At 37.2% G+C, this 17,777-nt stretch overlaps 1 pseudogene; it reads left to right on the forward strand.

Moving 5' to 3' along the window:
• Positions 1-14,020: 14,020 nt before the first annotated feature.
• The window catches only part of LOC110340797, a 34,642-nt pseudogene continuing 30,885 nt past the window's right edge, over positions 14,021-17,777 (forward strand).

Below are 17,777 nucleotides of genomic sequence, written 5' to 3' on the forward strand. Positions count from 1 at the left end.
ATATAGTATATAATAATTATGTGGATTGTGTTTATTAAAGAAATATGCAAGCACATATCAGTACATTTATTATACAAATTTACAAGTATTTATAAATTCACAAATGTAAATTTTGATTATTACTCATGACTAAGAAACCAGGTCAAAGCATGCTTTTTCTTTAGATATGCTGCTATCAAATGCCATATTATGCTGGTGAGGATATGAAGCAAAGGGAACAGCCTTCATTGTTGTTGGGAGTCCAAATTTACACAGCCACTTTGAAAATCTATATGGTGGTTTCTCAGAAAATTTGGAATTGATCTACCTCAACACCCAGCTATACCACTCCTTGGCATTTACCCAAAAGACACTATATCCTACCCCAAAGACACTTTCTCAATTATGTTCATAACATCTTTATTCATAATAGCCAGAAACTGGGAACAACCAGGATGTTCCTCAACAGAAGAATGTATAAAGAAAATGGCATCATGAAATTTGCAGTCAAGTGGATGAAACTAGAAAAATCATATTAAATGAGGTAACCCAGACCCAAAAAGGAAAACATGGTCTGCACTCACTTATAAGTGAACATTAGCTATAAAGTAAAGGATATTCATTGTACAATCCAGAAAACCAGAGATGCTAAGTAACAAAGAAGGTTCAAAGGGAATGAATGCTTAGGTTTCCTTAGAAAGGGTATATAGAGTAGATTTCATGGTTGTACTAGAGTTTATTGGGGATAGCAATAGAATGTATGAGCTGGGGAGTATTTGGAGAGTGTACTGAGAGAAATGCCTGGAATTGTGGGCACTTTGGGCAAAGGAGAAACAATATAACGGAAAGTCTGGGTAATCCACAAGGGTGAATCTAGCAAAAAGTCATGCTAATGAGGAATATGGAGCCTGAACTGGCCATTTTATGAAACATAGCAAGGCTTCCAGTGGAAGGATTGTGATACCAAACGAGAGACAAAACCTTCTAGCTATAATGTATCCTGCCTAAAAGGTGTGCTGAGGTACAGGTGGCACAGAACTTGCAGGAGTGGTCAAGCAATGACTGGTCCAACTTGAGACTCATGTCACTGGAGGAAGCCCACCACTGCCTCTGGATTTAGGGCCGGGACCCAGAGTCTGGATAGCTTAGAAACTTAGGATAGAATCAAACAAGACTGGGTGTTGTGGGGAGCTTTGAATGAAATTATTAATGACACTTTGCTAAACTGGTAGACCAGAGCCTAACGTAACTATCTCATCAGAGAGGATTCATCAAGCAGCTGATGGGAAGAAATGCAGAGACCCGCAACCTAACATTAAGCAGAGTCGGAGAATCCTGAGTGTTAATGTGGGACTCCTAACAATAGGAACATGGTTGTCTCTGACTACTTTATCTGCTTTGAAACCCTTTTATTCCTATTTTCTTGCCTCATTGAGCCTTAATATGAGGGCATGTGGCTAGTCTAATTATAATTAGATAGTCTGTGTTTAGTTGTTATCCCTGTGAGGCCTGGCCTTTTCTGAAGGGAAAGAAGGAGGAGTGGATCTGGAAGAGAGTGGAAGTGGGAGGGGAATTGAGAGAAGGGGGGGGAACTGCTCTTAGGCTATAATATATGAGACAAGGAAAAGTAAAGTTTCATTTGTTAACTTCCTAAAGATAAAAAAAAAATTCTTTCTCATCCATTTGTCCAAAACACAACAGAAGTTGCTGACTCACACCCAAAAAACACCTTTTTTAGCTCAATGCATGGGAATATATGTTTAGCCATACATAACGACCAATACTTACAATTTTTCTAAAAGGAGATATTGTTGGACCTTATATCACTCAATTTGCAAGAGACACTTCTGTGAAGATTCCAAAGTCACAAATGCACAGAATTTCTTGATGAGAGGAAACCTGACTAAAGTATTTTACACTCGCCTCTTAAGAGGCTCCCTGTGGGATGAGACAAGCATGTAATAGGACAGCTCAGAGGCAAGTCAAAAGCATGTGTTCTGTTTCTAGTCTGAAATCTCATTTCTACCTCACTGTCTTTACACTTGACTAGGCAAATGATAAAAAATCCCCAAATGGCATATGTCACCTTAGATTCATGCTATATTTTACATAATGTAGAAATAACTTAGGAGCCTGCAGGGTAATACACAGCTCAGCTGGAGAAATGATGATATGTGTGAAGCTCCTGAAATGAAGCTGTCTCTACTCCTGTTAGGAAATGTCGAGTCAGACATCAGTCTTCAAGTATAACTCAAGCAAATGTCAGCGGAACAGTATTAAATGAATAGCATTGTTTAAATTGAACTAAAAAAATAAGCCAAAGGGAAGTCTATGAAAGTGAATTCCAAATAATTTTGAGAAAGGGTTTAAATAATGATTTTCATCTTGTATACGTTTGCATTCCTATTTTTCAAAGAAATGTATAAGATCAAATAGTTCATCATCTAATGAAAGCAAATAGCTAGCTATGAACTGGGAATGACTGAAAAGTGAGTAAATACTTGCAAAATAATAGTTAAATGTAAGAAATTATTTAAACTATAATATAAAGGTAGTGGAAAAGTTCAATAGCATTGTTTTAACGTTTTTTAAAAAATTATTGTGGTTATGTGATGAGCAAAGGTCGAGCTGGTGAAATCCACAGAAACAGCTGACCCAAATGACAGGAAACTAATGGACCCCAGACTGATGTCTGGGAGGTCAGCATGGGACTAATCCAAACCCTTGAATGTGGTTGTCACTGAGGAGGCCTTGGCAATCTATGGGTCCTCTGGTAGTATTTATCACTGGCTTACAAATAGATTTTGGGAGCCTATTCTATGTGGATGGATGCTCTGTCAACCTGGAAACATGGGTGAGGGTCTAGACTCTGTTCAAGATGATGTGACAGACTTTGGGGATCCCCCTGTAGGACCTCACCCTCTCTGGGGAGCAGAGCTGTGCTGAGGAGGGGGGTTGGTGGAGGTTGGGGGAGGAAGGGAGGGAGAGGGTGTTGGGATTGACATGTAAAACAGGCTTGTTTCTAATTGAATTTAAAGTAAATTCAAATGGTAAATAAAAATAAATAAAACTGTGGTTATTTTCATTGTATAAATTATTTATCTGCATTTAAAACATATGATTATATTGCTCCACCAAGACCTAATCCACTGCCCAACTCCATACATGTGAACATCTTCCCCAGTGATAGTCCTTCCCCACAAACCCAGCAGACTACATAGGCACAGGCACAAAACACACCAATTGGAAAAACATCAACAACATAGGCATAGGTGCAAACCACAATAGTTAGAAGAACAGTCATAGGTGCAAGCCACACTGGTTGTTAGAAAAGATAAGTAAACACTGATGTAGGAATATATTCAAAAACTGAAAGAGCAGCATGACAACACAAGAACCCATTGATTCTAAAAGAGCATCAGAAACACAAGAAACACAAGAAAACAAACTTAAAAATTACTTTATGAAGATGAAAGAGGGCCTTGAAGAGGAAAGGAAAAACCCCTAAAGAAGTCCAGGAAAACTAGGCTTTAGTGGCACATGACTTTAGTTTTAGCACTTGGGAATCAGAAGCAGACAGATCTCTGTGAGTTTGAAGCCAGCCTGGTCTACAGAGAGAGTTCCAGGACAGGCTCAAAAGCAATACAGAGAGAAACACTGTCTTGAAAAATCAAAAAAAAGAAAAAAAAAATAAGTCAAAGAATAAAACAAATAGAACATTGGAAGAAATCAATGAATCCATTCACAGTAGTAAACAGCCAAGGGAAAAACAAACAAACAAAAACAAACAAACAAACAAAAACAAACAAACATTTAAAGGAAATTGTTCAATGCTTAAAACCAGTGAGAAACAATGAAGAAAATACAAGCTGATGGAATTCTGTAAATGAAAAAAAATCTGTGGAAACAAACAGGAACAATAATTACAATCATCATCAACAGAATATCCGAGATGGAAGAAAGACAATCAGATGTTGAAAATATGATAGAGGAAGTAGATTCATCAGTCAAAGAAAGTGTTAAATCCAAGAAATTCTGAACACCCCAAGAAGACCAAACTTAAGAAAAGTAGGTACAGAAGAAGAATTCCAGATCAAAAACACAGAAAATATCTTCAACAGAATCTCACCTTATAATTATTAGAATATTAAATATACAGAATAGAGCGAATTTTTGGAACTTCAATGAAAAAGGCCAAGTAATGTATAAAGGAAGATGTATCAGAAATACACCCAACTTCTCAATGTAGTCGCTGAAAACCAAAAGGCCTTAGACAAATGTTTTGGAGACACCAAGGAAACATGGATTCCAGTCCAGTCACTACTGTACATGGAAACTGAAAAAATCTCAGCAGAACTGCTCCTGGCTGAAGGAAGAAATAAAGAAATCAAAGGCTTCCTAGAATTCAATGAAAGTGAGTCCACAAAATACCCAAACATATGGGAAACAATAAAAGCAACACTAAGTGGAAAATTCGTACAATAAGTGCCTACATAAATAATTTGGAGTAATCTCACACAAGTGACTTAATAACAAACATGGCATGTAGAAAAAAAGAAGAAAACTCTCCAAGGAGAGAGTGTGTGGCAGAAAATAATCACATGCAGGGCATAAGTCATTAAAACTGAAACAAAGAGAACAGTACAAAGAATCAATGAAACAAGGAGTTAGGTCTTTAAGAAAAATCATCAATCTAGACAAGCTGTCATCCAAAATAACTAAAAGGCAGAGATAATATCCAAATTACCCAAATCTGAGACAAAAAGCAAGACAAAGAAACAGACTGAGGCTATAGAGAGAATAATCAGGTCATATTTCAAAACCTGTACTACATAAAATAGGAAAATCTAAAAAAATGGACAATGTTCTTGAGAAGCACTACATACCAAAGTTAAATCAAGACCAGCTCAAAAAATTAAACAGACATTTATAATGCCTAAGGAAAGAGAAGTCATTTAAAATCTCTCAACCAAAAAAAAAAAAAACACAAAGAAGTAGCTCAAGAGCAAACGGCTTTATTGTAGAATTCCATCAGAATTTCATATAATAGTGAATACAAATATTCTTCCAATTACAAAACTAAACAGAAGGACTATTGCCAAATTCTTTTTATGAGACCATTGTTACCCATATACACAAAACACAAAGATGCAAAAAGAGAATTACAGACCAATCTTCCACATGAATATCGATGCAAAAATACTCAACAAAATACTGGCAAACTGAATCCAAGAAAACATAAAAAAAAGTCATTCACCATGATCAATTAGCCTTCTTCCAAGATATACAGGGATGTTTCAGCACACTAGAAATCTGTCAATGTAATCCACCATATAAACAAACAAAGAAAAATCCCCATTATCATCTCATTTGATGCTGAAAAAATTGTTTGATAAAATGCAACAACTATTCATGATAAATGTTCTGGACATAACAGGGATACAAGGAACCTACCTGCACATAATAAAGGGAATATACAGAAAACTGACAGCCAATATCAAATTAACAGGAGAGAAACTCAAAGCAAGTTACTAAAATCAGGGACAATGCTGTCCACTCTCTATTCAATATAGTATTTAGTGTTCTCGCTAAAGCAATAAGGTAATAAAACGAGATTAAGGGGACAGAAATTAGAAAGGAATAAGTCAGACTTTCATTCTTTGCAAACTATATGATAGTAATGTATACTATAAGTGACCCCAAAAAATTTACCAGGAAATACCTATAGCTTATACCCACCTTCAGTAATGCGGCTGGATACAAGATTAAAAAAAATCAGCCCTCCTATACACAAATGGTAAGTGGGCCAAGAAAGAAATCAGAGAAACATTTTTCACAGTAGTCACAAATAATATAAAATACCTTGGGGGTAATGAAAGACTTATATAACACAAGAAAGAAATTGAAGAAAATGGAAAGATATCACTTGCACATGGATCAGCAGGATTAATATGGTAAAAGTGATAATCTAAACAAAACCTGTCTACAGATTCAATACAGTCACTATCAAAATTCCAACACAATTCTTCACTGACCTAGGATTAACAATACTTACTAACTTCTATGAAAAAAACAACAACAACAAAGGAGAACAGTTAAAACAACCCTGAATAATAAAGGACCGTCTACACGTGTCACCATCCCTGACTTCAAGCTCTACTATAGAGTTATAGTAATGAAAACAGGTTGGTATTGACATAAACAATGACAGATGGATTGATAGAATAGAATCAAAGAGCCTGATATAAATAGACACACCTATGAACAACTGTTTTTTGACAAAGAACCCAAAACATACAATGGAAAAAGTAAAGCATCTTCAACAAATTGTGCTGATATAACTGGATGCTGGCAAAGAGAAGAATACAAATATATAAGACCTCAAGATAAATCCAGTTATAGGGAAGGTGATAGAAGAGAAAATGGGAAGCAGTCGTGAATATATTGGCACATGAGACTACTCAACACAGATATTTAAATAGAATATTAATAAATGTGACCTCCTGAAACTGAAAAGATTCTATAAGTCAAAAGACACAGTCAATAAGAAAACAGCAGCATACAGAATGGGAAAAGATTTTAACCATCTCATCTCCACATCTGACAGAGCACTGATATCCAAAATATACAAAGAACTCAAGAAACTAGACATCAAACTAATACCAAATAATCCCATTAAAAAATAGAGCACATTTAACAGAGAATTCTCAACAGAAGAATCTTGAATAGCTGATTCTTAAGGAAGTGTTCAACATCCTTAATCATCATTGAAATGCAAATTAAAACAACTCTGAGATACCATCATACTCCTGTCAAACTGGTCAAGATCAAACATACTAATATCTGCCTACTTTGGAGAGGATGTCTGAGTAAGGGAAAAACTGCTTCACTACTGGTGGGAGGACAAACTTGGAGAGTCACTTGGGAAATAAGCATGGAGCTTTTTCAGAAAACTGGGAATCAATCTATGTCAAGATCCAGCAATACCAGTCTTGGGCATATACCCAAAGGATGCTCAACCATACCTCAAGGACACTTGCTAAATTATGTTCATAGCAGCATCATTCATAACATTCAGAACCTGGAAACAACCTAGAAGCCTCTATTCCAAAATATGGCTAAAGAAAATGTGGTGTATCTACACAATGGAATACTACTCAGTAGAAAAAAACCCAAATAATTTCATAATAAAATTTGCAGGCAAATAGATCAAACTGAAAACTAATCATCCTGGGTTAGGATACCCAAACCCAGAAAGACAAACACAGTATGTACTCATTCATAAGTGGATATTAGATGTAAAGCAAAGGATAACCAGACTATAATCCTCAGCCCCAGAGAATCTAGGTACCAAGGAGTACCCTTAGAGGGAGGCAAAGATCTCCCCAGGAAGAGGAAATTGCAGAGATGTCTTGGGCAAACTGTGTGTGGATGACAGTAGAGTGGAAGGGATTAGAGATGGGATCATGATGGATCAGCATAATTAAACTGGGAGGTGAGAAGTAATGAAACATGTATTTTGGTAGATGGGGCCATTAAGGGGTTAGGGAGAAACCTGAAGCCAGGAAAAAGCTCTTGACTCCAAAATAATGACCCATATAAAATTCCCAGCAACAGTGGAGAGAGTGCTTGAACTGATCTTCCAATGTAATCAGATTTGTGACTACCCTAAGTGTTACCATGGAACCTTCATCCAGGACCAGATGGAAGCAGATGCCGAGATCCACAGTCAAGCACTTAACTGAGTTCCAATTGTTCAGTTGAAAAGAAGGTAGAGGGATTATATGAGCAAGAGGGTACAGGGAAACCTACCCAGACAGCTAGTCTGTGCTTGTGGTAGCTTATGGACTATGGATAGACAGCTAGGGAGCTGGCATGGCACCTGTCTAGACCCTCTGTATCTGAATGATAGTTGTGTCGATTGTTATTTTGTTTGGCCCCTCACAGTGGAATCAAGATCTGTCTCTGATGTGTGAGCTGGCTCTTTTGAGCATATTCCTTATGGTCGGACGCATTGCTCAGCCTTGATTCTTGTGAGAGGAACTTTGTCCTGCCTCAACTAGATATATCATGGTTTGAAGATTTCCATGGGAGACCTTACATCATCTGAGTGGAAATGGATAAAGAGTGGATTGAGGGTGTAGAAGCTGGTAAGTAGGTAGAGGGAACAAGAGGAGAGGAGTGGGGAAACTGTGGTTCATTGATCTGGGATATCTTGCATGCTGCAAAAGTGTGTTGCTTTTACTGGTTGATGAATAAACCCATTTTGCCAATGACCAGTCAGAATATATCTAGGCAGGATATCCAAAGAGAGTTACAAAGAAATAGAAGGAAGAGTCAGAGAGATAACATGTAGCTGCTGAAGGGGTCAGATGTCAGGACATTAATGGCAAGCCACTGTCACACACATTTAATAAAATAGGTTAATTTAACTATGAAAGATAGTAAGTAATATACCTGAGTCACTGTTTGAACAGTTTTAATTAATGTTAAACATTTGAGTGCTTATTTGGGAACAGGCAGGTAATATATATATATATATATATATATATATATATGTTAAAGTTAAAGGCTTTCTTTTTAATTAGAAGTAAAAGGGAGATTATGTGGGATGTCCTTCTGTATGCTGAAATATGTGTTAATTTTATTGGTTGGTGAATGAAGTTGTTTTGGCCAATGGCCAGGCAGAATATAGCTGTGCAGGAAATCTAAACATTTATGGAGATAAGATGCCAAAAATAATATTACCAGTAAGCCATGACCACATGGTGACTATTGGATTAATAAAACTGGGGTAATGTAATTGTGAGAACTAGTCAATAATAATATTCCCAATCCATTGGTCAAACTATTTTAATTAACGTTATGCCTTAGAGTATTATTTGGTAACTGTTCGGTGGGATGAGAAACTTTTAACTACAGTTGGTTTGTAAAACAATTAAATAATTATGAATACAATATATGCTTAACTCAATTACATATCATGCAATTATTACACATATGTAACAGCATAAGATTAGGAGGAAAAACTGTAAGTTTTTAAATGAATTTTCCTCAAAATTTAAGCTTTGTATATGTTACCAAGAGTGGGTGTCTGTTATTAATATAATTTTGTGAAATGTTATCCAAGAACTCATCCAGAAAATTATTCTGGGGTAATATATGTAAAATGCATCTTTATTATTTCTATGTCCTTAGATTGAGAATCCTCAGAATCCACTTGGAATGTAATGAATGTATACCATCACATGAAACAGAACTTTGTTAACCTTGACACAAAATTCAAGTTCTATTCCTTCCTCTTCCTCAATAATTATATATCTCTTTGTATCTGTCACCTGTCACCACATCCCTGTGGCCAGATAGATATACTGCACTTGACTCAACCCATTGATCTCTATACCCTCAAAATCTGTGCTTATCTATTACAATACCTACTAGTCATTCACAGAGAAAAACTATGGAATATGTGTCTACACAGTATAAAGTCAGCACTCAAGATTAACTCAGGAGAAGCACGTGAGAAATGTCCTGGACTACAGTGCAACTCTCAGTATTTGTTCCCCCATTGTTGCTATCCAGTTTCTCAATTGCTTGTTGAGAGTACAGTTTCAGGTCACTCAACCTTTTCCTTTTCCATTGGTTTGTATACTTGATTCTTCTCCATGGGTGTATGTGAGCAATACAATTTAATTCTAGATGTTTTGCTGTTGTTGGTCTATTTGTTTGTTTATTTACCCTCTCTTTGTCTCATGTGACTGACAAACTTATTCCTCAGACTGTACTTAATCAAAACTGTCTTAGAGAATGTTTATCTATGCAGGAACAAACTAACCCAATTAAAACAACAATATATTTGCATGTCCATTAATTCAAAAATTACTTATTAAATCAAGAAATAATGGCAACAACTTGATGTGCACAACAGCATTGATTTTGTTTTATTATTACCCATTCATATAATAACTGAACAACTGACACTTTTCACACATTTATTTTTGTATTAAGTTGGAGTTGACTAGGCTGCATTAACTCTTCTGTCCAAATTTAGATTTAAGTTTTAAAATTTTTCTAGATGAAAGGACAATTTGAGGTAGTAATACAGTCTGATATTAAAGATGAGAAAGAAAGAAATTAGCAGGAATTCTGTCATTTGGAACATTGGATGATGATTTAAGGCAGAGGAAGTCTGTGTCAGTATCTTGTGATGACTTCAGAAAGAAAGGCAGACTATGTTCAAAATAAATAACAAATCAAATACTCAGTACACATCCACAAGGAACTGATTCATTACAAGTTCTATGAACACAGGGTATTTTTTTCTCCAGTTATTCAGATAAAGACACGGAAATGCCTTGATTTAATGTAAGCAATGGCTGATCCAAGAGTGAAAATGCCAATTAAACCTTTCTAGGCATTCAATATAATAACTTTACAGTATTAAGCTTCCACATCTTAGTAAATTTCATTCTTCAATGAAAATATTTCATTTCTACAATGTAGCTAAGGACTAGCACAGTTCTTAGGTCTCCATCACTAAACTTGGAAGAATTAAATAGTTCCCCTAAAGGAGTCCTTGATAGAATTCCATAAAGTCATCCACGGTGATCCACTCTTACCTGAGATGAATGCCTATTTGTAGTTCATGGTATGTTAGGGAGACTGATGCCATTCATTAAAGTGTTGTAGCCTGGGGTAAGTGATCTAGGCTTCAATAAATAACTCTTGCTACTGTAAAAAACTTCTTTTTTAATATATTTTATTTGTAAATTTAAATTTAAATTAGAAACAAGGTAGCTTGACATGTCAATTCCAGGTACCTCTCCTTTTCCCTCCCCTCCTCCCCCACCACCCACCAACCCCCCAATATTCCCTCATTTCCCCAGGTAGGGTGAGGCCCTCCATGGGAGTGTCCATAGTCTGTCATTTCATCCAGGACAGGGCCTAGACCCTCCCACAAGAGTCCAGGGTGAGAGTGAATCTCTCATTGTTGGATGGGAGCCCAAAGTCCATTTGTATACTGATCTACTACCCAAGGCTAAATAGATTACCTAGGCCTCCTCATTGACACCCCCATTCAGGGGGTCTTGATCAGTCCCATACTGGATTCCCAGGCATCATCCTAGGATTCAAGAGCTAACCCTTGTCAGGTCAGCTGTTTCTGAGGGTTAAACCAGCCCAGTCTGAACCACTTTGGTCATCAGTCCTCCATTTCTGTCACTGGATTTCTTGAGTTCTGCTCAGTACTTACCCATGGGAGTCTGCCTCTTCTTCCATCAGCCACTGAATGAAGGTTCTGTTTTCCAGACTCTCTGGCCATGGGATTGTAGGCTGGGACTCCCCAGATCTATGTCGAAAATCCATATATGAGGGAGTACATGTGAATGCTTCTCTTTTTGTTACTGGGTTACCTCACTCAGGATGGTTTCTTCTAGTGCCATCCATTTGCCTGCAAATTTCAGGATTCTATTGTTTTTTTTTTCTGCTGAGTAATACTCCATTGTGTAAATGTACCACATTTTCTCTATCCACTCTTTGGTTGAGGGGCATCTAGGTTGCTTCCAAATTCTGGCTATTACAAATAATGCTGCTATGAACATAGTGGAACAGATGTCCTTGTATGAATGGACATCTTCTGGATATATGCCTACGAGTGGAGTTGCTGGGTCTTGTGGTAGGTTTATTCCCATTTTTCTGAGGAATCTCCATCTCGATTTCCAAAGTGGCTGTACAAGTTGGCACTCCCACCATCAGTGGAGAAGTGTTCCCCTTTCACCACAACCTCTCCAGCATAAATTGTCATTTGTGTTTTTGATTTTAGCCATTCTGACAGGAGTAAGATGGTATCTCAGAGTAGTTTTGATTAATTAACTACAAGAGACTCTCTTTCTCTGTGTGTCTGTCTGTCTGTCTCTTTGTATGCTACTCTGTCTCTGTGTGTCTGTCTCTCTGTAACTCTGTCTGTGTCTCTGTTTCTTCCTTTCTCTCATAAGCTCAAACAAAGATGAGAGTAGTGATGAAGGAAAAGTGTTTTGGGGAAGGGAAGTCTCAATGGGAGAGGCTGGGAATCAGAGAAGTAAATGAAGTAAGCTAAAATATTAGAAATTGTCATTTTTTTGGTTTCTTGATACAGGCTGTGCTGGAACTCTGAATATCAGGCTGGCCTTGAACTCACAGTGATCCACCTGCCTCTGCCTCCTGAGTGTTGGGATTAAAGGCATGTGCCACCAACGTCCTGCAAAATTGTCATTTTCTAATGGAAAAAGTGAGTGTAACATAAGATTTTGCTTCACTTATTTTTATCACAAAGGAAAAAGTTTTCACCACAGAGATTACAAGAGATGCTATATTCTAGAGACAAGAAGAGTGACCATGGCCTAGAAATACAGATTTAGGTTATTAGAGATTCAGTGTTTAAATATGGTAACAGTTTGATGTCACTTTAACAATGACAGAACAATAGATAATGATAATATAAATAAAGAGATATTAAAATGTATTGATAGAAATAATATGTAGATTGACCAAAGCAAAGAGGGAAAATCTCAGCAATAGGCCTCTAATACTATTTTTATGATACTGCTAGTATATGTTGGTGGAAACAGGGTCCATCTTTCTACATTACAAAGGATTTTCTTAATGATCACAGAGATGCTTGGTCACATTTAAAGGGTTACAAAATGGCTCACAAGGATTTATAATAATCCCTAAAATAAATTGGTTCTGGGCTACATCATTTTAAACTTCCCATGGTGTAGGGGGAAACAGGACTCCACCATTATCCATGTGGCACTCTAAAGACACATACAGATGTGGTAACAAAAGGGCAGAACCGCGCTGCTAACCACACTCACTTTAGGCATGATGACAGATAGGGTAGTGGACCTACACCACTAGCCAGGCCCACTTTTGGGCAAGGCTAGGGGTGTGTATGGAGGAAAGAATAAAAGAAGGGTTCCAGTTCGGTGGCTGAAAACTACTCAACTCATCTGGGTTCCTATTTTTTTCTTGTGAGTAATTTCTAAAATGAACAGTTACCTATATTCTCAATAAGTGTGCCGTTTATCGTTGCAGCATCATTTGCTGTCAGAAGTGGAGGAAGTTCCAGAACCCTGATCCAGGCACCCTGAAAATGGCTGCTCCTCAGGCCAACCACCGCTGACCCCAGGCACATGTGAATTCTCCTTTCCCTAATTTCCCCACCACTTTGCTCAGCAAGGCATGATTCCTGCTGCTGGAAATCAGCACCTTCTACCTGCTGATAAGGTCAAATGTTCTTCAGAGATTTCTCTCACGGCCACATGCTCTTTCACTGGCGACCTGCTGAATTCAGCCTGATGAAACTCCACTGTAACAAACTTAAGTGCTTTATACAATGACAGCTAACATTACAATGCAGGATGTTAAGAATTTTCTTGTTTTGTGTATGGAGGGATATTAGGAAGGTTTGAGGAACTACCTGGAAGGTACATTCTACCCACGATGGTAGTTGTTAGTTTCATAACTATATAATTTTACTAAAGAAATGGTTTGAGATTAGGGCAACAAATGACAAAATTATACAGATCAAACAGTCATCGCAGGAGGGTTATGAAATCTTAGTACAAAGAATTCAGAAAATGGAAAATTCCTTGCAGGATAGTAAGGAAGGTTTGGTACAAAATATTCAGGATATTCAAAATGATAATGTAGATCTGATAAACAGGTTTAAAGAGACAGAACATAAAACTGAATTACTTTCAGGAAAAATGTGTTCCACATCTACTCAATAGAATAGAAAAAGTGGAACATAATGTTGAAACATTTAACCAACAGGACTGTTCCTTATTTGATGATTTCACTAGCAAACTACGAAGACTGGCACATAAGATTGAAATGCTAACAGAAAAGATTTGTTCCATGTCTGAGAGCAATGAAACTAGCTGATAGAATGTTATTTCTGGAAGACAGTTTACACGTTATTGAGATACTTTCTTAGGATGAGAATATTAAATATTTGGAATTATGTACAAGCAATGAATGCAAAAACATTAACGACTCCATGACGTCCTTGGAAAATTATTTGACCCAAGAACTTCAAGAGCTGATAGGAACAATGATAGATTGCAGTTCTGAGAAGACATCCAACCAGATTCTTCAGAATCAGACATACAGGCAACAGGTCAGAAAAGAGGTTTCCCTACACCTCTCAAATGCTGGAAAGATATCTTTAAGGTTGTTATACCCTCTTCTATGGTTTTCCCAGTATCTGTAACTGAAAATCCAGCAATGAAAAAGCACCCAGATCATTCTGTTGCTTATCAATGGGAACCTATACAGATGAAGGACCTAAAGGGAATCAAGGTCTTCATTCTCCCTATGTCAGAGAGCTCCTAACCTCATGGGATAGTACAAATAGAGTAACCCCAAGAGACTGGGCCCAATTGGCCTTGGCTGTGTTTGAATATTCATGTAAAATTCAATGGAGAGATTCATGGAGGCAAGAGGCAAAAGCCCTAGGTATTCAGAAATTAAAAACGGTTATGAAACATCCCAAGACAAGATTCTTGGGGAGAGTGCTTACGCTGACCTACAGGATCAGTCTGCATATGACGAGCACATGTTGTCTTTATGCTGTACAGCTGCTTTGAATGCTTTGAATAAGGTTTGTGAAACAGGAGAGATAATACAACCCTATACCACAATAGTGCAGGGTCCAAGGGAAAGGATCACTGAATTTTTAGAAAGATTGTCCAGAGCGATAGAAGTTCAAGTAACAAATCCAGAATCTAGGAGACTCCCTATAGAATCTTTGACATATGAGAATGCAAATCCACAATGCAAGCAGGTAATTTGGCAATTAAAAATAAGATCAGCACCATTGGAGGAATGGGTCCTATATACAGCTAACCTTGAATGTAAAAGTCAGGATATGGGAGCTTGGATAGGTAAGCCAATTTCTACAGGTTTGAGAAGGCACCAGGATGCCAAATGCCCTACCCATGATGATATAGAGGCCTGTGTATGGGAGGCAATCACCAAAAAATTCAACAGACATAAAGATGCCACGTGCTTTAACTGTGGTAAAATAGAACATCTGAGTAGGAACTGTAGACGAAGCATTCCAAAAATAATGCTTCTACAATGAATGCTTCAGACAGAAGGTCTCAGTCTTTTGGTCTCTGCAGGAGATGTGGCAAGGACAAACATTGGACCAAAGAATGCTGGTTGACTAAAGAGAGACAAGGTAGACTTTACAGCTCAGAAACTGGTACAGGGGCCTCATGAAGGCCACAAAATCCAAGGTAGTCTGGTCATTCCAAGTAACAGTAGAGGACAACCTCTCCTAGGACAATTAGAAGATTCACTCCCCATTGTAAATAATATGACACTAGATAATACATTAGCTACATGGGATGAATCAATTATATCAGGAGGAAATAAAAACATATATTTTGGCAAACTTCTATACAATATCATAGACACAAGTTACTAGTTAAAGTAAATAATACGGTTATTAATGGCATTTTAGAAATTGGAACTGATGTCACCATCATAAATCAGAAACTGTGGTCCCTGATTTGGCCTCTAAAAGAGGTAAACATTCAATTCTTAGGGATCAGAACCCTGTCTCACGTTAAACAGAGCATTAGCTGGATTGACTTTATTTGGTCAAAAGGACAGAGAGGAAGATTAAAGCCATATATTGCAGATACTGCTATTAATCTCTGGGGTCGTGAACAATTACAGCAGATTAACATGCCTCCTGTATCAGATAGTCATTATAGCCAAGCTCTTGGTGGTAGAAAGAATATAATAAGGCATTGCAGAAGACAGATTCCAAACATATAGGCTGTACAGAAACAGGATGCTAATGCCAAACCTACAGAGCAACCAAAAGCTCTACCCTTAAAATAGCTAACAGATGAAACTGTCTGGCTAGGACAATGGCCTATGACATCTGAGAAGTTAGAGGCTTTGGTGAAGTTAATTCAGGAACAGCTAGATGCTGGACATACTGAGGAATCAACTAGTGCATGGAATTCACGTGTTTTTGTTATCATGAAGAAGTCTGAGAAATGGAGAATGGTTACTGATCTTAGAGCCATCAACAAGGTAATTCAGCCTATGGGGTCTCTACAACCTGGGATGCTACTACATTCTCTAATACCTAAGGATTGGCCAATTATAGTTATAGATTTAAAAGATTGCTTATTCACTATACCGTTACAAGAAAATGACAGGAAAAAGTTCACCTTCACAGTACCTACCTATAATAATTGCCATCCAGTATGAAGATTCCAGTGGAAGGTGCTACTGAAAGGTATGTTAAATAGCTCAACTTCATGTCAATATTTTGTAAATAAAGCTCTAGGTATAATTCATAACCAATTTCCACATCCGTTAATATATCATTATATGGAGAACATATCACTGTCTGATTCACATATAGGTACTTTGGAAAAGGTGTTTGAAGCAGTAAAGGAAACTTTTTCTCACTGGCAATTACAAATTGCCCCAGAAAAAAATACAGAGAAGATTCTATTAATTATTTAGGTTATAAATTAGACAGTCAGAAAATTAGACTGCAGAAAGTATAGATCAGAAGACTTCGTTACCAGACTCTTAATGATCTTCAAAAACTATTAGGAGAAATCTATCAATTACAGACAATTATCAGTGTAGAAGGGCATGAGTTAAAACACCTGAAAATGGCTTTAAAAGGAGATAAACACCTAAATAGCCCATGAGTACTATCAGCTGAGGCTGAAAAGGAATTAGAATGGCTAGAAAAGAGAATATTAGAATCACATGTGGACTGTGTGGGTCGAAAGCTGTACTACATTCTGGTTATTTTACAATCTAGAGAACACCTCTCACGAATATTAATGCAGAGGAAGACATCATACTAGAATGGGTATTTCTGCCACATAAACAGAATAAAAAATTGAAAACATATATAGAAAAGATCTCCGATTTGATACTAAAATGTAAGTTAAGGCTTCATCAACTGACTGGGAAAGACCCAGATGAAATTATTGTACCTTTAATTAATGAGGAAATTTCCTCCTTTTGGAAGGATAATGAGTATTGGCAAATAGCTTGCAGTGACTTTTGGGGAACTATTTGTAACAACTATCCCAAAAGAGAGAGAATCAAATTCAAAAACAAAACAATTTGTATTCTTCCATGCATCGTGAGACAAACGCCTATTTCTGGAGTTCTTACCTTCTACATGGATGCAAACAAATCAGGTAAGGCAGGGTATAAATCAGGAAATATAAGTAAAGTAGTTCAAAGCCCTTACATCTCTGTACAAAAGGCAGAGACATATGCCATTCTCATGGTACTTAATGACTTTACAGAACCTCTCAATATAGTCACCGATTCTTAGTATGCAGAGAGAGTTGTGTTGCACATGGAGACTGCAGAATTTGTTCCTGATAGCACAGAATTAATCTCATTGTTTTACAATTACAGGAAACCATCAGAAACAGGACTCATCCTATATATATAACACACATCAGATCCTATACAGGTCTGCCAGGTCCTCTGGCACAGGGCAATGATGAAATTCATCATTTATTAATGTGTTGGAAGCTTCAGAATTTCATAAGAAACCCCATGTTAACAGCAAAGGTTTAAAGAAGGATTTTTCTAACACCTGGAAACAAGCCAAAGAAATAATAATAAATTGCCCTACTTGCTCATTCTACAGTCAAACTCCATTACCAGCAGGTTGTAATCCCAACGGTATTCACAGAAATGAACTTTGGCAAAAGGAAGTATTTAACTTCCCAGAATTTGGCAGTTTGAAA

The sequence above is a fragment of the Mesocricetus auratus genome, unplaced genomic scaffold (genome assembly GCF_017639785.1).
Source record: "Mesocricetus auratus isolate SY011 unplaced genomic scaffold, BCM_Maur_2.0 Super-Scaffold_100011, whole genome shotgun sequence".
Taxonomy (NCBI): Eukaryota; Metazoa; Chordata; class Mammalia; order Rodentia; family Cricetidae; genus Mesocricetus; species Mesocricetus auratus.